This window comes from Chrysochloris asiatica, unplaced genomic scaffold (genome assembly GCF_000296735.1).
Source record: "Chrysochloris asiatica unplaced genomic scaffold, ChrAsi1.0 scaffold00261, whole genome shotgun sequence".
In the NCBI taxonomy this organism is placed as follows: domain Eukaryota; kingdom Metazoa; phylum Chordata; class Mammalia; order Afrosoricida; family Chrysochloridae; genus Chrysochloris; species Chrysochloris asiatica.
In genome coordinates, this window is record NW_006408779.1 from 604,612 (window position 1) to 630,216 (window position 25,605).

At 47.7% G+C, this 25,605-nt stretch overlaps 1 protein-coding gene across 1 annotated transcript in view; it reads right to left on the reverse strand.

The window, feature by feature from the left end:
• The window catches only part of TMEM132D (transmembrane protein 132D), a 745,873-nt gene that overhangs the window by 200,261 nt on the left and 520,007 nt on the right, over nt 1–25,605 (reverse strand). The window lies entirely within an intron of this gene.

Below are 25,605 nucleotides of genomic sequence, written 5' to 3' on the forward strand. Positions count from 1 at the left end.
AACGCACAAGCAGAATGTGGGACCTTATCCAGAGAAGCAGCAGCACCAGAGATGGAGGCAGAGATGGGGGCATGGAGTGTAGGAGTGGCTGAGGACTCTAGATTCATGGACTAAGAAGAGAGGGACTAAGAGCTGGTGGCCAGGAGCAGACTTGCAGAATGTGCTCTTTGGAGATGTAAATCATTATATATGCCTGAGTGGGGTTTTTTGTTTCTGTGTTTTTTAAAAAGCTAAAGTGGATAGAGAGAAATACTCCATATATATATATGGAGGGGATTATAATCAATGTAATCAAACAAGTTATATGAATTGTTGAATGTAAAACTGATGATATGCCCTGTAAACTTTCGCTCAATCCACAATAAAAACCTTAAAAAACAACCCCTTTCTCCCAAACAAATAACAAAGTACAGAGGAACTGCTGATTGGAAAACTGATTAGCTAAGTAAAGTTTCACCCAAATTATAACAAAAATAAAGAAAAACAAAACAGAAGACAAGCACTGCCCTTTTGGAAGTCTTGGTGACAACACTCCACGTTGGAAATTCCAAATCTAGGGGCGGGACAGTTGTGTCATTGAAATTGTGTGCAAAACCCTGAACTAGAAGGGTGGGCATGACTGCTACATCAGTGAGTGGACCCATACCAGCGATCATGAAGACGGCTCAGGACTGAGCAGCGAGCATAGGGTTCTACGATGTCACTAACAACAAAACATGCGTCTCATCTCACCCAGCCTTCATGGGAATCCAACAAACAGTACCGCAATTTACAAATGAGAAACCTTTGCTCAAAGACGTACACATTTGTCCAGAGTCAGCCGCTACTAGGAGGAGCCAGAAGATTTGTCAGCAGCACACCCACTCCTGATGCCTGTGTTTTCTTCTCTTCTCACTTCACAAGGACAGGTGTACTTCTCAATGACGAGGAGCAACTCCCCATCACCAACAGAAATAAAGATGGGTGCATCTCACAGAGCGTTCTTGAGACCCAGAAAGCAGACAGGAATGTTCACATAAACTCTGCACAGGCAACGCTGGGACATTTCTGGAATGATATGCTTCCAATGAACTTTGCCTTTAGGGTCTTCTGCTGACTTGTTGAGTAACATCTTGTGTCTATTAATTAGAAAGGTTGCATGGAAACTAGATGCTGGATGAGAGAGCCAAGCATTCATTTTCAGCAAAGAAAACGTTTTCCACCTCGGTCTGTTAGCATCAGACTGATTCAGAGTTAAGCAAAATAAGAGTCCATGCACCTTAAAGCTTCCTGGGTTTTCTCCAGGTTAGAGAATCCACTTATTTTGGAAGGTCCTTAAAAAGCAAGTCAGCAATCCAACTTCACTCTGTCGCCACCCACATGGGCAAGTGCTCCCAAAAGGCGTGACTGTTGTGGGTGAGGTGGTGGGGTGGGTAGGAGAAGCAGAGAGAGAAATTCCAATTCCAACTTGGGTATTTCCAGATGGTACTGTAATACACATTGGGTAAAATTTCTGAGCCCCATAGCAAAACCTGAGGCAGGGTGATCTGGCATCAGAATGATTTTGACCTTAAATGTAGTCTGATACACGCTGCAAACAAACTCCAACAATTTCTCAAGGTCGGCTGAACAGGAGACATTTGGTATTGGATGGAAAATTACAGGGGGGGAGTGGTGATTTAGTGGTAGAACTAGCCCCATTTGTGAGGGAGATCAGGGTTCGATTCCCGGCGAATGCACCTCATGCGTGGCCTCCACCTGACTAACAACAGAGTCGTGGGTGTTGCTACGGAGCTGAGGAGGTTTTAGCTGAGCCTCCAGACAAAGACGGAGACGGGGCTTTCCTAAAGTGAGCTAATGATAACCCTATGGACCATGGACCACGTCGGAATGGGCAATTGTTGTGCACCGGGTCCACATAGTTGGGAGACACCTCAAGGGTAGCTCTCAAAACAGTGAAGTCACGCACACGGTTGGTCACGTGGCCCGCCTTCTGAGTGGTTCTGGTTCTCAAGATCTCCACTTGCCGCTTGACCTGATGGCCCCTCTTGGGCTCCTGGAGCCTCCTCACTCACAGAGTGTGCCCCCTGCTGGCCGCCTTTCAGCAAAGCCAGGAGGTGGACAGTCAGATCCCTTGTGATTGGTCGTGACAGAATCAGGGGTACGACTGACCCTCTAGAGCCCCCGTACCTCCCCTCCCCTTCCCCGCCCCCCTGCAGGATTCCTCAGAAGCCCCTCCCTGTCGCTTCAGCTGACATTGTACCCTTGCTGGCTTCTCCTTCTCCCCCCAGCCCTCATCCTGGTTCTCTGTCCCAGGATGTTCAACATAGGAGGAGACCAAACACGAAGGATACATACATGCCAGAGACGAGGAAATTAAAGGAAAATACTGTGTGGGCGGAGAACCGTGCACCTGGGACACCATTGAGCAGGCCTCCAGACCCAGTCAGTATCCGCCCGCACTGGCATTTTGGAAATGTTCACGAGGCAGGAATGTGGGTTAGCAGATGTCTCTCTCCCAAACAAATCGGAGGAGCTGTGTCCCCCTATCCCCTCCCCTCCACTTCTCATTTTCAAGATGAAAATAAGGATATTACTCAAACTGCGTCTTCTCAGATATTATTACACTTTTGAAGGTTTCCATTAGTGACATCTTTTTTCTAACTTTTTCATTAGCATTTTCAGTATAAAAACCTTTCATTATGAAGTGAAATATGCGTGATCTTTTTAATGTATGTACTTTATAATGAGATTTTTGTCATTGTAAATTTGTCTTCTTATGTCCTCTGTTTCTACCGTACAGAACTCAAAGGTCTGATGACCACAGTCGTTCTTGGAAGGAAAAACAGGAGGTGGTAGTTTGACCCATTCCTCTCCAGCCCAAGGGTGTCTTCATTCATTCATTCATTCATTCAAGTGATATTTCTGGAATTCAAATGATTTGTCCCCAGTGAGACAAACTGATACGGTGGCTGCCATCTGGGCTCAAGCGTAACAATTGTGAGGATGATACAGGACGGGGCAGGGCTTCACTCTGTCGTACCTGAGGCCACGAAGAGTCGGAACTGATTCAATGGCACCTAACAACATTAACCTGCTGGTGATACTTCCAACATGGATACAGCAGCACATCAACATGGAGCTGCCAGATATGGAAGCCTGATTGAGAAGAGATAGTGGAACAAGGGCTATCACTGCTGACAGCTGGTGCATCTTGGCTGAAAGGCGAGAATTCCAGGAAGGTGTTGATGGTGCTGCACTGCTGTGTTATGCCCGACAATCTATGAACAGTATTTCAGAGAATGGGCATTCCAGAACATACCACAGTGCTCCTGAGGAGCCTGGGCACACACCACGAGGCAGCTGTTAGGACAGAGCCAGGGATACTGAAGGGCTGCAAACCATGAAAGCTGTGTGCCAGGACTGTGTCCTTTCCCATACGTATTCAAGGATCCCTGATGTGGTGACACAGGATAAGCAATGGACCTCAAGGTCAGTTTGAACTGCAAGGGCAGTGATTGAAACTCACCAGCCTCTCCTTGGAAATCCTATATGGGGTCGCTATTAGTCAGAACCAAGTCAACAGCACACAACAACAACAACAACTTGCTGAGCAAATCCTCTGAGATGAGATGAAGAAGAACGTGGCATCCGAGTTGGAGGAAGATTCATTAACAACCTGTGATCTGTAGATGGACTTGAAGCCCTTACTGATGAAGATCAAAGAGTACAGCCTTCTGTATGGATTGTGTCTCAATGTAAAGAAAGCCAAAAGCTTCAGCACTCTCCCAATAAATGTTAGGCTAGACAGAGAAAATACTAAGGATTTAATTTTCCTTGGATCTACAAGCAACATTCAGGGAACGGTAGCCAAGAAATTGGATCGCGTATTGGCACTGCACAGATGTGCTGCAAAAGACCTCTTTAAGGTCTTGAAGAGCAAAGATGTCAGTTTGAGGATTAAGGTACCCCTGACCCAAGCCATGGTATTTTCAATTGCCTGATATGCATGTGAAAGTTGGACAATGAATATGGAAGACATGAGAACAATTGGTACATTTGAATTATGGGGCTGGAAAAAAATATTCCAAGTCCCATAGACTGCCAGAAAAACAAAGATAGGCGTTATTAGAAGAAGTACAGCCAGTATGCTCCTTAGAAGCCAGGATGGTGAAACTTTGTCCCATACACTTTGGGTGTGTCATCAGGAGGGACCAGTCACCAGAGAAGGAGGTCATGCTTGGTAAAGTAGAGGGTCAGCTACAAAGAGGAAGACCCTGAAGGAGATGGGATGAAACAGTGGCTACAACAATGGGTTCCAAATAGGAACAACTGTGAGGACAGCGCCGAACTAGGCAGTGTTTCCTCCCGCTCTCTGTGGGAACCAGTGCCAACTGCGGACAGCAGGCCAAATTTGACCCTCAGCTTAGCCCCTGAACTGAGAATGTGTTTTATATCAGTAAAGGGATATTAAAAAAAAAGAGAGAGAGACATAGAAAGTATGTGTCCCCAAAGCCCAACTTATTTACTGTTCTGTCTCTACAGAAAAAAATTAGCCACTCCCTTACTTTCATCATCTTTCCATGACGAGCGGAACATTTCTGGAACATCTTCGGTAGAAGACACTGATGTCAGCACATACTTCCTCTTACAGAGTGAAGCTGAATTTGAGAGGATCAGATGATGGACACAATTCTAAGACCAGGACGATGAGAAGGCAGAGGGGCAGGGAGCAGGAACAAAGACAGCCATTAGGGTAAGTATTCATCAACCAGACTTGTTTCTATGGGAGAACAGAAAGTACACACTGATCTCAATTGAAATGGGAACAGTAGCCAAGGCAAATTATAGATGGCTGCAGCGGGAGACAAAAAGAAAAGAAAACTTGGTGGTTTCTTGCAGATGAGTTATGGATCCTGCGAACATGTCTCGGAACATGCAAATGTCAAAGTCCACCCCACACTGGACGACTAGGATCCCTGGACACAACCTTTAATTATTATGATGGCCAAGAACACACCCACAATCTCCAGAAACAACCACAGACCCACTTGGTGTCTATAATGGAAGGCTCCCTGCCTGTGGGGAGCACTGCAGAGACTCGCTGGGGTTCCTGTAAGACCCTTTGGGTCCTTTTCTACCTCCCAGTCACATACATGTCCTGTGGGGAGCACTGCAGAGACTCGCTGGGGTTCCTGTAAGACCCTTTGGCTCCTTTTCTACCTCCCAGTCACATACATGTCCTGTGGGGAGCACTGCAGAGACTCGCTGGGGTTCCTGTAAGACCCTTTGGCTCCTTTTCTACCTCCCAGTCACATACATGTCCTGTGGGGAGCACTGCAGAGACTCGCTGGGGTTCCTGTAAGACCCTTTGGGTCCTTTTCTACCTCCCAGTCACATACATGTCTTGTGCTTTAGCTCTTCCCTGTGAAGCCCCAGGATGAGGTCACCGGGGTGGAGGTGGAATGGATGGAGCAGAGATGCGGTGCATTGTGGAGGGGTGGAGGGGACAATCATGGGTACACAGGCGGGATGGACTCTGCATTTGTGAGCTACACTGACCACCTCCACATGCCCACCTGACGGGGGCCTGAGCAGTGAAGGCTGCGAGTGCTGGTGGTGAAGATCTGCAGGGTCATCCACAGGGGGGGCTGTGAGTGATGGGGGGTCTGCAGGGTGGTCCACAGGGAGATCTATCAGTGTTGGGGGGTGGCCTGAAGGGTGGTCCATGGGGAGGGACTGTCAATAATGTGGGATCTGCAGGGTCTACCACAAGGGGCTCTGTCAGTGATGGCGGCCAGCAGGGTCACCTATGGGATGGGTTGTCAGTGTTGGGGGTCCTGCAGGTTGCTGTACAGAAAGTCTGTGGTCAGGAGTCAGGCAGGAAGGAGGAGCCCACCCTGGAAATGAGCTGCTCTCATCCCCTGCTGTACACCCTTGGTGTGGTTTCCCCTTGCCTAGTGGTGGTCTACAAAGCCCGCGTCTGAGCTCAGAGTTCTGCAATTGCTCACTGGTCCACATGCAGGTAGGCCCTGGCCTGCATGGACAACTGTGAATGGAGAAGCACGCTTTAGGAAACATAGAGTTGCTTTCCTGGGCCAGCTGGGCCTTCTTGGCTGCCAGAGCAAACCTGCAGTTCCCCACAGAGGAGCTCCACGACAGGGGTTCACGGCTTTGGTGGATTCCCGGGGCTGCAGTGTTGAGAAGCAGAGCACGCAGCTCAAAGGAGAGAAGGCTATGGGGAGACGTGGGCCCCATGTGGGCAGTGCGGGCTGGCAGCACTGTGTGCCTGGGGCTCATGGCTGCCCCTGGGTCTGGAATTTCATAGACTCTCACTGATAAAGCCACCCTTCTCACGCACAATGATGGTCTCCACTGGTTCCCTGCCTACTGCCTACTGCCCATGTGTAAGAGAACAGGCAGACTGCAGGGTCCAAATCAGGTATGTTCACTGCAGGCTGGGACCCACCAGTACCTGCTGCAGGAAAAGGAAATGGAAAACATGGGAGCAAAGGCTGCTAGACGAGCCAGAGGCATCCCTTCTCATCCGAGAGGAACCCTGGGCAGTGTGAATGGGTGATGTGTTCAGTTGCTCACCAAAAAGCTGGAGGTTAGACTCCACCTCGAGGTGCCTCCGAGAAAAGGCCTGGAGGTCTACTTCTAACCCAATGGGACCTGGTAAAAGGGGACGGAGAACAGGTGCAGGATGTGCCCAGTGTTACTTACTGGACACAGGAAATCATGGACACAGCAGGTGTTCTTAGGTATATTTTCACCACGCACAGAGACATAAACAAAACCCTACAAAACCCAATTCTGCTCTGACACAGACGGGGTCACCAGGACTCAGCAGGAAGTCACAACTTGGCTTGTTATCTGAACTGGGTTTGTTATCTGAACTCAGTTATGAAACCTCCAACAATATCCAATTATCTATCCTCTGGTAGCGTAGTGGTTACGAATCAGGCTGCGAACCTTAAGGTCAGCAGTTATAAACTACCAGCTGCTCCGCGGGAGAAAAGATGAGGCTTTCTACTCCCGTAAAGATTTACACCCTCGGAAACCCTGTACAGGGTTGCTATGGGTCGGAACCGACTGGACGGCACTTAACAACAACAACAACTTTTCACTTACATCATCAATATTCCCACTTGTCCATATAAAGTGATAATACATGGGTACCATGCAAATCCATTACAAAGGGAAACTTCATATCTTTTCAGAGATGCCACGGCCACACCCTGAGAGGACAGACTCGCACTGCTCCACAGGCAGGTGTCCAAGGCTGCCTTCTTCTTTACAGAAAGCAGACTGATTCATCTTTTTCCCTAGGAGCAGCAGTCTGGTGGGTTTGAACCAGACTTCTGGTTACTGGCCAAGCACATAATGGACTACTTACAAAGCAAACACATTGCTATAGCGTCGGTTCTGACTCATAGTGACCTTGTAGGACAGAGCAGAAGAGATTCAGGGACTCTGAGCCTGTCCGTCTTGATGGAAGCAGAGAACCTCATCTTTCTCCCTCAGACTGGCTTGTGGGTTTGAACTGCCAACCCTGTGGTTAGCAGCCCCATATCTAACCCACACATCACCAGGGCTCTTTATTTATTTTTTTAAAAGTTTTTATTGTGAAATGTGTGTTAGTTTACATGGATAAGCATCATCTTTACATTCATCCTATTGTATTTTGTTTCACTGCAGTGATCACAATCCCCTGCATGCATCATCAAACACCCAAAGGTTACACCCCACCCATCTGCCCCCTGGCCGCCGGCCCACAGGCCCTCTCCCTCCTGAGTCCAGAGTCCCCAGTCACTCCTTCTATCCACATCATCATCTCTGCCTCCATCCCTAGTGTCACTGCCTCTCCGGACAGGGTCTCACACTTCACTTTTCTCCCTTGATGCTTCCAGGGATCTCTGCTCCTGGACAGCAAAACCAGCCCTCCCCTCCTTTTGTTACCAAACATTTACATTTACCTTTCCAACACTCACTGTCAGACCTGATAGCAATCATTCCCTATTGAACCACAGGAGGCCTTTCCCCTCACCTTTTATCAACCCCATCCAGACAGGTTGGAAACAACTCAGTGGAGATTCTACCTTTCCCTGTATCCTCTGGAGCTAGGTTCCCTGTTGAAAGCTTGTAAGCCCGTCACTTCTTCCCTTGGTTGTCCCCCTCCCTGTCGACCCTGTGTACTAAGGGGGTGGGAATGATCCTCACTGTAGAGATTTGTCCGCTCCTTTGTCATATTGCATCCCCAAGCATAGGTTAGGTTCATCCACTTAGAGTGGGTTACTTCTTTTTTTTTTTTCCCCCTTCTTTCTTCCTCTAGTCATGTTCTGATAATCCAGCCATTGATGCCAGGTCAAATGGGTACTATCTGCAAGTATGGGTGTTCTTGTGCAACCCCCCCCAACTTTATATCAGCTGGATGCTTCACAACCAGGGCTCCTTTCATAAAGTCAGCTAATGGGAGGAATCGTGGAGAGGCTGAGTGGATTACTCGATTCATGCATAAACTAAGACAAACAGAACAGACTTAAATACACTAATATTTGAGACAGAGAAAATCAGCAACGGTGAGCACAAGCGCTTGGTGTGTGAAGTGCCTTCCCATTGGTTCTGATGCCTAGTATCCCTACAGAGCAGGGGTGGGGAACATCAGGCCTGCAGGCCATAGTCGGTTCTGAGTCACAGTGACCCTGTAAATGGTTTCCAAGGAGCGGCTGGTGATGTTGTTGTTGTTGTTAAGTGCCGTCGAGTCGATTCCGACCCATAGCGACCCTTTATAAGGGTTTCCAAGGGGCAGCTGGTGAGCTTGAACCACCAACCTTGCAGCTCAAATGACTGTGCAGTCTGATGCGTTAGCCCACAGCGCCACACCAGACCCGTAAAATCATTTGGTCTGGCCTGGCCTGGCCAAGGCAACCGCAGTTCCAGTCATCACACTATATAGCAGGCTCAATTTTAAGTCGATAACTTTGTGTGGCCCCTGAATGGTGTTATAAATATCCAAACGGCCCTTGACTAAAAAATGTTTCCCTACCTTTGCTGTAGAGGGTTTCAGAGGGGAGACGACAGGTGGGTTTGAACCATTGACCTTACGGTTACAGCCCAGGGCTTATGCTTCAGTGCCACACCAGGACTCCATTTAATATATGATAAGTGCCTTTGAGTTGGTTCTGATGCATAGTGACCCTGTATAGGGTTTCTAAGGAGCGACAGGTGGGCTTGAACCACTGACCTTATGGTTAGCCACCCAGTGCTTATCCTATAGCGCGCTATCAGCCCTTCAAAGATCACAGAATATGACCCGGAGAGGTGTCAGGAAGCCTCTGAGGGAATGTGAGGAAAACCAAGTTTACTTTTCCAAAATTGTTCAAAACCGAAGAACTTGTTTCTTTTTTCCCATACCACGGATTTCGGTCTTCATCTGAGAATAAACCCACAGTTCAAACTAAAACTTCTGTTTACGGAAGAGGAAATCAGCTTATCTTCTCAGTATTTAACTTTATTTATAAGATAATTCCTAATCAAATCTCATTCACTCCCTCTTCTATTATGAAATGTCAGCCTCTGGCTTACACAGACTGACGGACAATGATAGTAACTGTATTTTTTCCATAAAGAACACAGGCCTTTCCCATTAGATTGCTCACTGCTCCCTCCCCTGGGGGGTACTTTCAGAAGTGCCTGAGATGCCAATTTTTTTTTTTTTATATACATGTTGATGTAAAAATATTAGCATAACATGCTTATGAAAATTCCTTCAGGGGGAGGGGAATGCAAACAGATACAGAAGGCGCGTGTTATTTGTGAAAAAATACAGTTGTTGTTGTTGTTAAGTGCCGTCAAGTCGGTTCCGACTCATAGTGACCCTGAACAGAGTTTCCGAGGCTGTAAATCTTTACAGGAGCAGAAAGCCTCATCTTTCTCCCGCGGAGCAGCTGGTAGTTTCAAACTGCTGACCTTGCGGTTCGCAGCCCGATTTGTAACCACTAAGCTGCCTATTACCCTTCCCTCAGTGTCTACGGCGCTCCGCTGCTAGCCAGAAGGTCAGTGGTTGGAATGCAGCAGCCGTTCCTCGGGAGAAACATGTGACCGTGACCGTCTATTCCAGTCCTAAGACTGGTTGCATTCCTCCGCGCTGTCACTGAATGATGCTGAACCAGAGCGGCCCTGTCTAGAGTCTCTGAGGCTGGTACGTCTTCACATGCCACACCTGTCTCCAGCGGAGCAGTAAGTGGATTTCAACTGCCAACCTCCCTGTTCAGGGCCAAATACTTAAGCACTATGCCACCAGGGTTCTTACCATAAAGACGACAGTCTAAGAGACCCGGGGGGCAGCTTCACTCTATCCTACAGGGCCACCTACAAGTAAGGATGGCAGGAGGGACCAGGCACTGGCGAAGGACATCATGCTGGGTAGGATGCCTCCCCAACAGAAAGGCCTACACAACGGCGGGCGGGCGGGTGGGCGGGCGATAGCAATGGGCTCAAGTGCAGAAGCAGCTGTGGGCTGGCGCGAGAGCAGGCAGCGATCCTTTCTTTTGTACACGGGGTCACTGTACTTCAGAAGTGAGCCAACAGCACCTAACAGCCACGACGATACCAGGTCACTGTGAGTCGGCATTAACTCGACTTCAGTGGGTTCTCATTTGGTGTTATTACCCTCAGCTCAAGACAGCTTCACACATTCATCATGAGAGAGCGGGTCTGACGTGGGAAGGGGAAAACAAAAAGCCAGAGAAGGCTTTGTCCGGTAACAGGAGAGAAAGGCAAGATTCTATTTAAAAGTCAGACGTCCTTGGATGATCTCGGGGCTCCCACACACGAGCTGCTGCAAATATAGAGAAATAACGTCGCTTCTTCCATCTTCACATCCTGACATTTTCTTAAACGGATTCACTTGGAGATGGAGAGAAACCTTATTTTTATCTATTTCTTTTTGTTGAGAGTCTCATCCTCGAGAAGAAAAACAATCCAATTTGCATCCCTCAGACACATCAGCATTCTTACCAGACTCGGCAGGCTAGCTACCACATCTCCTTTGCATAAATAGGTACCTGGATGCCTGGAGCTCCCCCTACTCAGCATCTCCAACGGGCTGTCAGTGAAAAGTTCAATGGGCAAGGAAGGGAAGCAGGCCAATTAGACACAGTTAGTTCCCCAATATCTGAATTGCTCCCTATTAGGGAAAAGGTTCTACCTATGAAGTACCAGCTCTGTCTGCATACAAAATGCTTCTGTTCATGTGAACTGATGGTTGCATTTCTCCCAAGACTTGCTTTCGAGAATTCTTAATGACAAATATTTCCTGTCCTATATCTGGTAACTCAGAGCTGCTCCCTGTGTCCCTCAGCCTGCCCACTGCTATAGAAAACACAAGGAACATGTGAATTTCCAGGATGTCACTGTAGGCAGGCCACAGGAAGACAGCTTTGGATGTGAGCCTTACATGCTCGAGAAGGGTTACTGGTGCCTACTTTTAGAGACTATCCGAGGAAAGATGAAAAGATGAGGTGATCTGCTCCTATAAAAACTTACAGTCTTGGAAATCCTAGGGCAGGTTACTATAAGTCCTCACTACAGACCAAAAAACAACATCATGATCAATGGAGAAATGAATGAAGGTGTCAAAGACTTCATTTTGCTCGGATCAAACATCAAACGCTCATGGAAGCCAGTCAAGAAATCAAAGGACGTATTGCCTCAGGCAAATCTGCTGCACATGACCTCTTTAACGTGTTCAAGAGCAAAGATGGAGTTTGAGGACTTAGGCTCACCTGACCCAAGCCATAGTATTTCAATAGCCTCGGATGCATGTGAAAGTTGGACAGTGAAGAAGAAGACAGTAGAAGAATTGATGTACTTGGATTAAGGTGTTGGAGAATACTAAACGTTCCATGGACTGCTAGACCTCTATGTTGGCGGTAGTACAGTGAGAATGCTCCTTAGAAGCCAGGATGGTGACACTCGGACTCTCATATTGTGAACATGTGATCAGGAAGGATGATCCATGCAGAAGGACACCATGCTAGGTAAAGTGGAGGCTCCTCCAATCAGATGGACCGGCTAAGCAGCAGCTACAATGGGCTCACAGGTAACATCGCTTGTGAGGCTGGGGCAGGACCAGGCAGTGTTTTGCTCAGTTGTTTGTGGGGTTGTCCCAACTCACAGCATCTAATAACCGGTGTGAGTTTTGTCTCTTTTCAGTGGTTTCTATCTCCAAGTTGAGGGCCGATGTGTTGTTGGGTATAGCTCCACAGGCTCCCCCTGGCAGCCTCCTGAGCACGTGGGTCTGAGCCCCCAGCTCAGTGTTGGAATAACCTGGGAGCACCGTCTCTACATGCTGCCCTTGTAGAATTCGAGGTTCTACATTCACTGGGAAAGGAAGCAGGTATTTGGTGACAACTGAGAACCAGACAGAGGGTTTTCTCCAGTCTCGTCTGACGTGACACAGGAAAGCTTTCAGAAGGTTCTGAGGTTTTATCATTTCATGATTTAAAAAAATTTAATTCAAATCGTTGAATCCTCGTTTGGAAGAGATGCTCTGTTTCTGTGGGCTGAGCTGTTAAACTTGCACACGGAGAAAAACCCGCGCCTGTGCCGATAATCAATACATAATTGTGTTTCAGCCTTGCAGGGGTTCAAGGTCTGAGGTTGAAGAATTAATTTGCTGGCTGAGGTTAATAGAATGTCAATTAAATTCTTGGTATAAATGTCAATACATTCAGTTAAGCCTTGTGGTTGAACTAAAATTAAAGTTCAACTCTAAGTCACTATAGCCTCTTTGGTAGTGAGGGCTGCTGAGTGCGGTGGGCGGTTTACTAAATTCCCACAAAGCCTTTGGGGAGAAGAACTTGATTGGGATGTCTGTTTTCTCATACAACCCCAGAAAGTCCTGTTTGCTATCAGTTTCATGTGAGGGAAATAGGATTCACTGCCCCCTATTTTATCTCAGCCACCAAGCATTTATCCATTAGCCTCAGTGTTTCCTGTTACTCTCTGAGGGTGTTTACAGTAGGGAAGACCTACTGGTCCTTGTGAACAGTCTTAAAAACAAAGAGACAAAAAGAACCAACAGCCCACTGCCACTGAGCCGATTCTGACTCACAGCAACTGTGGCCCATCGAGTTTCCAAAGCTGTAACGCTTATGGAAGCAGGCTGCCACATCTTCTCCCACAGAGCAGCTGGTGGGTTTGAACCCCCAACCTTCCAGTTCGCAGCTGAGTGCTTTTACAGATGCACTACCTGAGCTGCTAACCTCAAGGTCAGCAGTTCGAAACTACCAGCAGTTTCATGGGAGAAAGAGGAGGCTTTCTGCTCCTGTACAGATTTGCAGCCTTGGAAACCTTGTGCAGGGTCACTATGAGTCGGAACTGACTCCACGGTACTTAACAACAACCTGAGCTCTAGCTATAAAAACGAGCCCTTTCGAGAAGGCCTTTGGAGTGAGTCACATCCAGAACAAGATCCCAAGCAGGATTCTACGTATGGCAGCTAGTACTTAACATCCGTAAGCCTTGTTTCACCTCTACATTGTTGTTGTAGTTGTTGAGCGCTATCAAGTTGGTCCCAGCACACAGTGACACTGCATGGCGTATCCAAGGCTATAAATCTTTGCAGATCAGAAAACCTCATCTTTCTCTCACAGACTTACTTGATGTAGGGTTGCGACAAACCTTCCATTTATTAAAGAAAAGAGAGAGAAAAAAAGTGCAGTATCTGCAAAGTGTGATCAAGTGCAGTGCAATTACACAGGTGTCACGCAGGAGAACCACCTACCCCACACCTGGGAGAGCAGCAACAGGTAGCCCCGTTACTGGGCCTGGACCACAGTCCTCTCGACCATAGTCTGACCGCTTAGATTAGCCTTGCCCTTGCATGCCAGAACCAATCATGTAACCAGCTGCTGACTGAAAGGGTGGAGATTCAAGCTACCCTGAAGCTATTCAGAAGAAATGACTGGCGATCTCCTTCCCAAAGATCACCCACTGACAACTCTAGGAAGCACAGTTCTGCTTGGACACACAGGGGTCAACCCTATGGCAACTGGTTTGGGTTCCAGTTTCCATGCCACACCTGACGCAGCCGGGGTTCGTGCTAAGGTATAGCTTCCCTCACAACTCACATGAGCACTGAGCCGCTCTAAGTAAAGGAGACTACAACATGACACTACATACATGATGCTACATACATGACACTACAAAAATGGTGCTACAACATGATGCTACACACATGACACTACATACATGACACTACATGATGCTACAACATGATGCTACATACATGACACTACATGATGCTGCATACATGACACAACGATGCTACATGCATGGCGCTACAACGTGACCCTACATACATGACACTACAACATGACACGGCATACATGACACTGCAACATGACATGACACACATGACACTACAACATGACACGACACACATGACACAACATACATAACACTACAACATGACGTTCCAGTAGATAATGGCCCAACAGACTATTCAGTACGGCAGTCAGTAAACACACAGCATGTTACAAATGGCACAAACACGAGATCCTGGGATTCAGGCTGAGCATGTCTGGCTGTATCCATACAGACACTCACGGTGTCGTTTATAAGCAACAGTCTACATCGCTGTCTACGACTTGGGGATCAACCAGACACTCAGATCTAACTGGTCTGGGGTGTGGACTGGGGAGGTTGCGTTTTTTAAAAGTTCCTTGTAAGACTCACAGGAACATGACTGACAACCAAAAGTTCTGCAGTTCAAACCTACCAATCACTGTGTGAGAAAGACGAGGCAGACTGTTGTAAAGATTGTTGTTGTTGTTGTTGTTAGGTGCCATCAAGTTGGTCCTGACTCATCACAGAAGGAAACACTGCCTAGTCCTGAACCATCCCCACAATTGTTACGTCGGGGGCCATTGTTGTAGCCACTGTGTCAATCCATCTTGTTTAGGATCTTCTTTTCACTGACCGTCCACTTTACCAATCATGACGTTCTTCTTCAGAGACTGGACCCTCCCTTCAGGGACTGGCTTCACTTCTTACAAGACAGATTTGTTTCTCTCTTCCAGTCCAGCACAGCTCCTCCAGCCAGTGTCTCATGCTCTCCTCCTCAACAGGACTTCCTACAATTTTCACCAATTGTGCGCCTCCTCTTCCTTCAGGGGCCTGGGCGGTGGCTCAGTGCGCTTTGGGGCAGGCAGTGCCTTCCGTGCACCCAGCATCCACGGAGGCTCTGGTGGTTGTGGAGTGCCTTGTCATCTCCTCGCTTTGTGCCTTTGTCCTCCAGGGATTACGGCGGAGGCGATGCTGTCGTACTGGCCGTGTCTGACGGACTTCTGGCAGGCAATGAGAAGAGCATGATGCAGAACCTCAACAACCGCCTGGCCTCCTACCTGGACAAGGTGAGCGTCCTGGAGGAGGCAACAGCAAGCTGGAGGTGAAGATTCGCAACTGGGGCCAGAAGCAGGCCCTCCCCCCTCTCGACGCCCCCTGTGACTACAGCCACTACTTCAAGACCATCGAGGATCTGTGGGACAAGACTCTAGGTGCCACCACTGAGAACTCCTGCAAATCGATAACGCCAGTCTGGCTGCAGATGACTTCTGGACCAAGTCCTAGACGGACGCCATTATCATTGGCCCGCACAGGGTGCTGGATGAACTGACTCTGGTCAGAACTGACCTGGAGATGCAGATTGAAGGTCTGAAAGAGGAGCTGGCCTACCTGAAAAGAACCACGAGGAGGAAATCAGTGTCCTGAGGGCTAAGTGGGTGGCCAGGTCAGCATGGAGGTGGATTCTGCACCAGGCATCGATTCTGCCTAGATCCTGAGTGATATGAGAAGCCAATATAAGGGCATGGCGGAGAAGAACCGGAAGGATGCTGAAGCCTGGTTTATCAGGCAGATGGAGGATCTGAACCGGGAGGTTGCTGGCCACACAGAGCAACTCCAGATCAGCAAACCGGAGGTGACTGGCCTACGTTGTACCCGCCAGAGTCTGGAGATGGAGCTGCAGTCTCAGCTGAGCATGGAAGCTGCCCTGGAAAGCACACTGGCAGAAACAGAGGCCCGCTTTGGGCACACCTGGCACAGAGCCACATGAGGATCAGCAGTACTGAGGTCCAACCGAGCGATGTGCATGCTGACACAGAGCGGCCGAATCAGGAGTACCAGCCCCTCATGGACATCAAGAGCCGCCTCGAGCAGGAGGTCACTACCTACCACAGCCTGCTTGAGGGCCAGGACGCCCACTACAACGATCTGCTCATCTGAGGCCTGGGCTTCTTGCCCCCCTACAGGGGGATTCCCCTGGGCAAGGGGACCAAAGGGGAGGGACCCTTAACTTTGTCTCTTTCCCAGAACTGCCAATAAAACTTGATGGCCAAAAAAAAAAAATCTGTTTGTTCTTCTGGCAGTCTGTGGGACTTTTAATATTCTTCATCAGCTCCAAGACTCAAATGCATCGACTCTTCTCCAGTCTTCCTTTAGTCATTGTTAAATTTCCATGTGCACACAAGGCGACTGAAAATATCATAGCTTGGATCAGCCACCCTAATCCTCCAACTTGGCTCTTTAGCACTTTAAAGAGGTCTTGTGCAGCAGATTTCCCTAATGCAATACACTGTTTGACTTCTTGACTGCTGCTTCCCCTAGCATTGATTGTAGATCCAAGCAAAATGAAGTCTTTGACAACTTCAATCTTTGCTCCATTGATCATGATGCTAACAAAATCAGGTTCAGACCAATTGGCTATGAAATAATGATCTCTTCAGTGTTTGTGAACTACAGTCATTCTCTTCAGACTCAATCAAACACCTCTTCTTTTTGTAGCCTTTCAGTGTGTCCCATTGCTAGGGAATATTTTGAAAAATGTGCAAACACCCATTCTGAAGATGTTTCACGACTGTCCCTTCTCATCTCTTGGGAGGTCATGGGAAGCAATCATTTCCTCAAAGCCAGACTTCAAATACTCCAGGGGAACAATGGTGCCCCACACCTCAGAGGGGATTTTAATAAGAAGCTGTGAGGACGTTCCCTGGGTGAGAACACACAGGGCAGGCGAGCCCAGCCTTTGAGACCATCGTCCTTCTACACTGTGGACGTTCCAAAGCTGATGAAAGTCAGTTCCCTTCAGCCCGCCAGCTCTCCAGGAGAAGCTCTGCCACCCATCGGCCTTGATGCTAATTGAAAGATGTGGTCAGACTGCATTCTGAGAAGCTGATACTTTCAGGGTTCTCAATAGGGAGGCATGGATTTCTCCAGAGCTAATCAAAGGCTTGAGGGGGACTTGAGACCATCATTTCAAAGGAATCAGAGCGCTGGAGAGCAGCTATGAGAATTCAATGGTGGGGTTCGGCCATGCTTTCTTAGCTCCTTCCCAGGGATTTGGCCACCACCGCTGAACGCGTCCAAATAAAAGAGTGACATGCCTACCCTGCACCCCGTGGGAGTCCACCTGCAAGCTGGGGTGCTCACTAGAGCTGACCGAGCTGTTTTAGCAGGTAGCCATCAGCCACAATTGCCAGCTGTGCTTTTTTCTTTTCGTTAAAGACAATTCACGGTGAAATAGGTGAAGGTTTACAGAGCAGATCCATTTCCCACTTACCAGTTTATACACATTACGCTTCCTCTCACTGAAGGCCACCCGCACAATGGAACCTCGTTTATCCCACTTCCTCCCTGGGTTTCCTGTTTCCATTCCTCCTTCTTCCCTAATCGCTCTGAACCCTGTCCTGGAGTAATGCCGCCCTTTTTGTCTCAAATGGTTGATTATCCCAAGGCATGCGTACCTCCCTAGTGTCACTGTTCCTCTTATCCACCTGCCTGTGGTTTGGCTGAAAATTGAGCTACTAGGGTGAGTTCAGTTCTAGACCTGAGGGGGGTCAGTGTAGGGCCATAGTCTCGGCGGGGGGGGGGGGGGGGGGTGGAATTCACCAGTCTCTATGTGACCAGTAAGCTTGGTCTCCTGTATGATAGTTTGCTCCCACTCTAACCAGGCCCTTCTCAGGGCTGGTTGTGTTCTTCCAGTGGAGACAAGAAGCTACTGCAAAGTTAGATGAACAGGAGCAGCAGAGGCAGATGGCATCAATTCTGAAACAAATGGTGGCTACAGCTGTGAGGTTATAAACAGGAACAAACCCAAAATGTTCTTTTCAGTCACAACCGCCTCTGGATGCTGCTGGAGGATAACCACCCAGAACCGGTGGGGCACTCCTCTCTGGTGGGTCTCATGAGAATACGCGTTGGATTCTTCGGTGGCTTCTGTGTAATGAAGCTCATTATGGGTAAGAAGCGACAAGACAAGGCCTCTCACTCTAGGACGGGCCAGCTAATGTTGGGGAAATGCTGGTTGCTATTGTCCCTCCGTCTGCAGGAGCTCAAAACCTGCTGCCGAATTCATGTGGGCACACATGCACACCCACACCCACAGGTACTGAGCTCACGGCCCAATGATGTGTACCCAAGAAGGAGGCAGAGCAGGCAAGAGACGCTGTACTGAGCTTGGAACCGTCATTCCACTGAATGAATGAAAGGACTGCCAGACGGATGGACCGACGGAGAGAGGAATGGGCATCTGTCTGTTAAAGATGTCTGCTTCCATAACAAGACACTGTGGACCAACGGGACGAAGGGAACAGCTGCTTAAATGTGGCTGGGATGTTCATCCCAAGATCTGCAGTTCTCGGAGAGTGGTGCCAATGTCCCTTCCCTGCAGAACACCCACATAAGAAACATGCTGCAGAAAGAGATCTCACAGTGGGCAAGGGCTGTAGGGCAGGACTTTGATTCCTTGTGCCCCCATGAGTGTCGGAGAAGAACTGGGTCTCCTGTAGGGCTTTCAGGAACAGACTGACAGTCCCTTGTTTCATGGTCCGTCTAGGTGGACATAAACTACAATTTGTCTGTTTGCCGCAGAGGGTGTTAACTATTTGCATCTCCAGGAACTCAGTGAAGAAGTTAGGAGCTAGGAGCACCATACCCTATTCACATAACCTATGTAAATATAGACATAGTTACATTTATATATATATATATATATATACAAGAAGATTGGTACATGAGACAAAATAAGTTTAAAATAGACCAAGTAATAAACATGAAAACAACTTTGAAGAAGCAAGATTCTGTCATAGTTCAAATGGCAGATTTTGTTTCTTAGCGTGGTTAAGGATCACTGGTGGCTCAGTTTGAACCCCGCAGCTGTGCCTTGGGAGAAAGATGAGGCGGAGTGCTGCTGAAGTGATTGACAGCCTCAGAAATCCTACAGAGCAGCTCTGTTGTGACCTGCAGGACCTCTATGAGTGTGAATTGACTCGTGGGCAGCGGTTAGCTTTCTGTATTAAATGCTCTGACTCCTAGCCACCCTACGTACAACAGAAGGAACCAGTGAGTGGTCATGCACCGTCAGGTCTGAGCCCATTGCTGCGGCCACTGTGTCAGTCCATCTTGTTGGGGGTCTTCCTCTTTTTTGTTGACCCTCCACTTGACCAAGCCTTATGTACTTAACCAGGGCGTGGTCTCTCCTGATGACCTAACCAAAATAATGATGCATTTTATAATCTGTGGAATTTCAGATTTAATAAAATATGATATTAACAGTATCTACTAGATACTAGATAGCTTGGTGGTTAGGAATTGGGCAGCGAATCTCAGGGCCAGCAGTTCGAAACTATCAGCTGTTCCACAGGAGAAAGATGAGGCGTTCTGCTCCTGAAAAGATCTACAGCCTCGGAAACCCTGTACAGGGTCACTATGAGTTGGAACTGACTCCACAGCACACAGCCACCATCTACACAAAATTGAAGTTAATATTGCCTATTTTTCCTTAATGTTCGATGAATGTGCTCATTCTTGTCTGGGTTATATGTTTGTTTGTTTAATGGATCTTGAAGCAAGAAAACTTACCATTTCTGACCTTAATCTCCTCCCCATTTTTACAATGCTGTCCTTTAAAACTGGTATGTAAGTGGAATAATTCAGGATCGGTTTCTTTCGCTCAGTACAACTGCCTGGATACTGATCCAATTCACTGAGGTATCAGCAGTTCATTTCTTTTCATAGATAAAATTAAGTAGTTTTTAATGAAAAGAAATAGATGCTGAATCATCTGAGAATTGGTTTTGAGTGACTGTTTAGCTAAGCGGAGCCTGGCAGGGTAAGTACTACACTGCTAACTACAAGATTGGTGGTTCAAACCCATCAGCTGCTCCTTGGAAACACGGTTGGAAACCCTGTAGAGGATCTTGATGATCTGGAACCAACTTGAGGACATTTAGCAACAATAAAAGAACAACTTACTAAAGTATATAAATATACCTTTTTAATGGTGTCCCCAAAGAAGACCAAGAACCCATCCAGCGTACCAGGGGGACCCTGGTGTAAATCAAATTTGTATGAAATGCTAAATGGACCAGAAGATAGAGCCCCAGCTCATGGAAATTCCCAAGTTCACATATGCAAACCTATCCTTTTAGACATCCTCCGTTTTCCTTGTAGACCAAAGTTGGTATTAGGAGCAAATGTGCCAATTTGGTATTTGGTGTCTTATTTCTTTCCTCCTACAGACTTTTATACAAATAAGCATGATAAAACTGCCAACCAAATTGGAGCAAAGGAGGAATATTAGGTTCTGAATGACTCACAAAAGAATTATCTGCATCTGCAAAAACTGGGGAATATTTCTTCCCTTTCAAACACTCAACCACTTGGATTAGAGTGTTTATTTCCGATTCGATTTGGAACCTATTTTCTGCTTTTCAGAACTTGTTTACAAAGATTTGAAGAGAGCCCTGTGTGGTAGACCCCATTTTAAAGACCACAGACTAGAAGCAGGAGGGGTGGGGGCCAAGAGGCTTCCCCAATATATGACTCTAGACGGTCTGATTTCAAAATAGCACACACTTTCCTTCTTTCTCTTTTACTGTTCACCGCAGGGTCAGGAGTTCAAACCCATCAGCTGCTCTAAAGGAAATATATGAGGCTACCTGTGGCGTCCTGGTGTGGTGCTGTGGGTTAATGCGTCAGACTGTACAGTCGTTTGAACTGCAAGGAGGTGGTTCAAGCTCACCAGCTGCTCCTTGGAAACCCCATGCACGGTCGCTATGGGTTGGAACTGACTCGATGGCACCTAACAACAATAACAGTATCTGCTCCTGTAAAGATTTATAGCCTCAGAAACCCAGCTGGAATAGAGTCGACAGCAGTGGATACTAAAGTACTAGAGTGTGTCAAAAAGTATTGCTACTATTGGTCCAGTTCACACATGCACGGGTTTATTCCAAACAAAATGTGATAAAAGCTGTCTCTGTGCTCCGTGGATGGCTACAGACAGTTCTCTTAGTAATACCCTTGTCTTCATCTCCTTGTCAGATGCTGCTGTGTCGGTATAGACTCACAGACACTCCATACATAAGAGAATGAAACTCTACCAAGTCCTGTCCCATCCTCACAGCTCTTACGGGTGAACCCCTTATTGCTGCCTACTGTGCCAGTCCCCTTCCTTGGGGGTCTCCCTCCTATTCACTGACGCTCCGCTTTACCAGGCATAATGGTCTTCTCCAGGAAACAATCCCTCCTTAGGTGACTTATCAAAAAGTTCCAATCAAAACAACTGCAACTGAGGGAGGGCTCTGCTGGGCCAGTTCAATTCAAGGCAGAGAGGTCAGCTCACAAGGTTACCGCGACTGAGTTTTGGGACCCTAAAGGTGTCATTTTGTTAGCTTTTCTACAAGGATGATCACACCAGGGCTTACTAAGAAGAAGTGTAAGAAAATAGAAAGCTATGCTGGTAAGAAAAAGGCCAGGAACTTGCGCCAAGGAGTTTTTTCCATCATGACAAAACAGCTACTCATTCTTCAAAGGTAGCACAGACTGTTCTAGAAGAATTTCTCTGGGAAACCTTCCCCATTCACACCCCAACCCTATTTTGCCTTTCCAGATTTATTTTTGTTCCCTCAACTCCAAGAGCATTTGAAGGAACACGGTTTGAATCTGGAGGATGCCCAAACTGCTCTTTTCACATGGGGTCAATCAAAGAGCGCAGGATTCTTTGGGGGGCGGGGCGGGGCTTAGAGAGATGGAAACACCACCTTCAGAACTGTACAAAGACGGAGGGTTTGTTCAGAAGCAGCGGCTTCCCATTTGGAAAGTGTTGTTTACTAAAGCATTCTAGGATTTTGTAGCAAGCCTTTTTGATGATCCTGGTTTGCTGCTCCTACAGAAGATGTCTATGTTAGGGTTGCCGTCAATCACTACTGAGTTTATGTCTGATTCAGACTCAAGGTAACCCCTTTTGTGTTAGCGCAGAACTGCAGATCACCAGGCCTTTTTTCCTAGGTACCTCCGGCTGGGTTTGAACCACCAACATGCTGGTTCACAGGCAACTGCAAACCATCTGCACCAACTGCTGTTCTGAGTGTTCATCAAGTTTTCATGTACCCATTTTCTGACCAGAACCTGGTGGGGTGACAGGGCAGTATCTACAACCCAGGCTTATCCTGTCCTGTGACAACGTTCTTCATGAGAACAACCACTTCTGGGCATTTGAGAGCATCGATGGTTCTACCACTTCATGCAAACGGTGGTTCTCACAGAGCGTGCCTCTCTGTATCTAGCTACTGAGGCGTGCAGGGTCCGATCACCCAGGTCCTTGCTAGATGCAGTCCCACTCTGTGAAGGCCCCTAAGTTTGTTTATTCTTGCGGCTACTATGGGTGCTCGGGCGGTTCAGCGTTTTATACTATGTGCTCTGAACACTCGAGTATTTCATGGTGAAGGTATAGGGACCATTTCTTGTGGGTACTGCCCAGGAGGACAACTGCTGGGTCAGAATGCATACTTGTCAATTCTACCATGTCCTTAGAGAAACATCCAGAGCACAAACAAGTATTCTGAGTGGCCACAGAACTTCAGTGGCAACTGATAAGTCCTTTATGCCACGAAGGCCGTCCAGGCTGCACCACTCAGCTGTCCCTCCCACCTGCATAAGGCAAGCCCCCACACACTCAGACTCTGCTTTACAACGTCCTTTATGTGAGCGTTCCCACCTTTCAGGCCACAGCCATTTTAATGAGGTCCTGAATACCTGATTGCAGTTTTCTGAGCACTTACGTTTCTTCCAGTCTGTTACGTTGACAAAGGACATTCAATTATTACTATAACTGTCGCTGAAAATTTGCTGACAATACTCAGAGCTTACAGTCGTGCTCTAGCAAAATAATCATCGCTGGTTGTCTGTCGTTTTTGAAAGGTGGAGCTGGGCACAGACACCTGGGGCTGGAGAGCTCACATGGAGGCGAAACCCACCCTGAAAGCCACACAAAGCTCCCAAGTGTAATAGAAACTATGAACTACACCGAATGAGCCAAACTGAGACAAGGGAGGCCCAGGTTTGCAGCCTGAGTAAGCACAAGAAAGTAGAGATTAGTAGACATCAGAGATGCAGGGATTGTTTTCTCAGCAGGTAAAAATGCTAAGTGTAGGATACTTTTCACATCATACATCTCAAATCTGTCTGCACTGCCTGGGCTGTAGACAGCAATGTCTTTTTATGACGATGTAGTTACAGGAAGGCCCTCAGTGACATGGGCTGACACAGTGGCTGCCACAATGGGCTCAAGTATAGCAGCGATCGTGAGACTGGCGCAGGACCGGAAGTGCTTCACTCTAGCGTACATTAGAAGGCGGCTGTGAGTCAGAACCAACTCGACGGAACCTAACAGCAACCACTACTCTTATGTTTTCAATGTTAAAAATGAGAGTAGGGCTAGGGATATGCTTCAGTCCCCAGGTCATGTTTTCAAGGTGCCCGAGGACAGGGACCAAAGTCCTAGTTTCTTGGATGCTGTTGGTACCATTTCTACCTGTCTCCTTTTGTGGCCCCCGTTAGTCTGCATTTACCTGTAGAGGACAGAACCTACTCCGTTATTGCAGAGTGCTAACGGCCCATCAGAGCTCTGGTGTGATGCTATAGGTTCGAACTCACCAGTCTCTCATTGGAAACCCTACATAGGATCGTCATGAGTTGGAACTGACTCAACAGCACTTAACCACAATAATATCGATGAGTCACCTATACTGAACTCATGGTTGTATCCTTTCACCATACTTGTTTATTCTGTATGAACCGATATTAGATAAAGAGGACTCTGTGAAGAACATGGCATCAGGACAGGAGGAAGACTCATTAGGGACCTGTGACATGCTGGAAGCACAGAGGACTAGAAGCACTTAGCCACGGAGATTAAAGACTACAGCCTTTAAAGGACATCAAGCTCGGAAACGTAGAGGGTTAGTGACAAAGAGGAAGAGGCCCAACAAGATGGACTGACCCAGTGGCTCTAACAATGGGATCAAACATGGCAACGATTGTGAGGAGGGGCAGGACCGCACAGTGCTTCATTCTACTGTATGTGAGGTTGCTATGAGTTGTAACCGATTTGATAACACCTAACATCAAGGAGTCCTGGTGTGTAACTGCGGGTTAATGTGCCAGACTGCAAAGCCATTTGAACTGCAAGGTTGGTGGTTCAAACTCACCAGCTGCTCCTCGGAAACCCTATACAGGGTTGCTATGGGTCAGAACCAACTCAACGGCACTTCATAACAACAACATCAACAACAACAGTGATAACAGGATGACTGGAGTGGCTGACAGTCAGACTCGAAGTGTTTAACTTCTAGGGGGCCGTGTTGTTCAATGGTGGAACTCTTGCTTTCTGTGAGGGAGACCTGGGCTCAGTTCCTGATCAATGTACCCCACATGCTGTTACCTATTGTCTGTTGATGGGGGCTTGTGTGTTGCTGTGATACTGAGCAGCTAGCATTGGAGATTCCAGATTAAGACCAGGAAGAAAGGCCTGGAGATTTGCCTGTGAATACCAGCCTCTGAAAGCCTTGCAGATGACAATGATTGTATCCCCGACTCATCATGGGAACGGTGCAGGACCAGGCAACAGTGGGGGGTTCAGACTGCCAATCTTTTGCTTAGTAGATGAGCACTGGGCTGTTTGCACAACCCAAGAACCTAGACGGAGGGCAGAGCACACATTAAGGCAACAGGCCCATAATGTAAATGGTGGTGGTGAATGCTAGGTGCTGCGGAGTCACTTCTGACTCATGGGGACTCCGTGCACAACAGAAGGAAACACTGTCCGGTCCTGCACCATCGGTACAATCTTTGTCTCATTGCATCTCATTGTTGTTCTCACTGTGTCAGTCCATCTCATTGGGGGGGTCTTCCCCTGTGTCTGAAAACGGTACACGTTTGGGTTTGAAGGCAGGTCTCCACTGAACGAAGCAGTGGTGGTCTTCCTCCCCTGGACTTCCTGTGCTTCTCTGGAGAGCCTGTGCCCCCAATCAGAGGCTCTGTCTCACAGCGTTGAGGGGCCCAGACCGATCCCCAGGTAATTTTGATCCACTGCTGGGGATAAGGAGCCCTGACTTAGAAGGTCTCTTATCACAGAATCTCACAGAATGCCCAGGCTGTCTCCCTGAATTCAAGGGTCTCATTGGAAGAACAGATAGTGCAGACGGAGATTCCAGAACATCCTCACACACGCACACACTCATCGAGAGCAAGAGAAGCTGCAGAATACATGGTTGTATT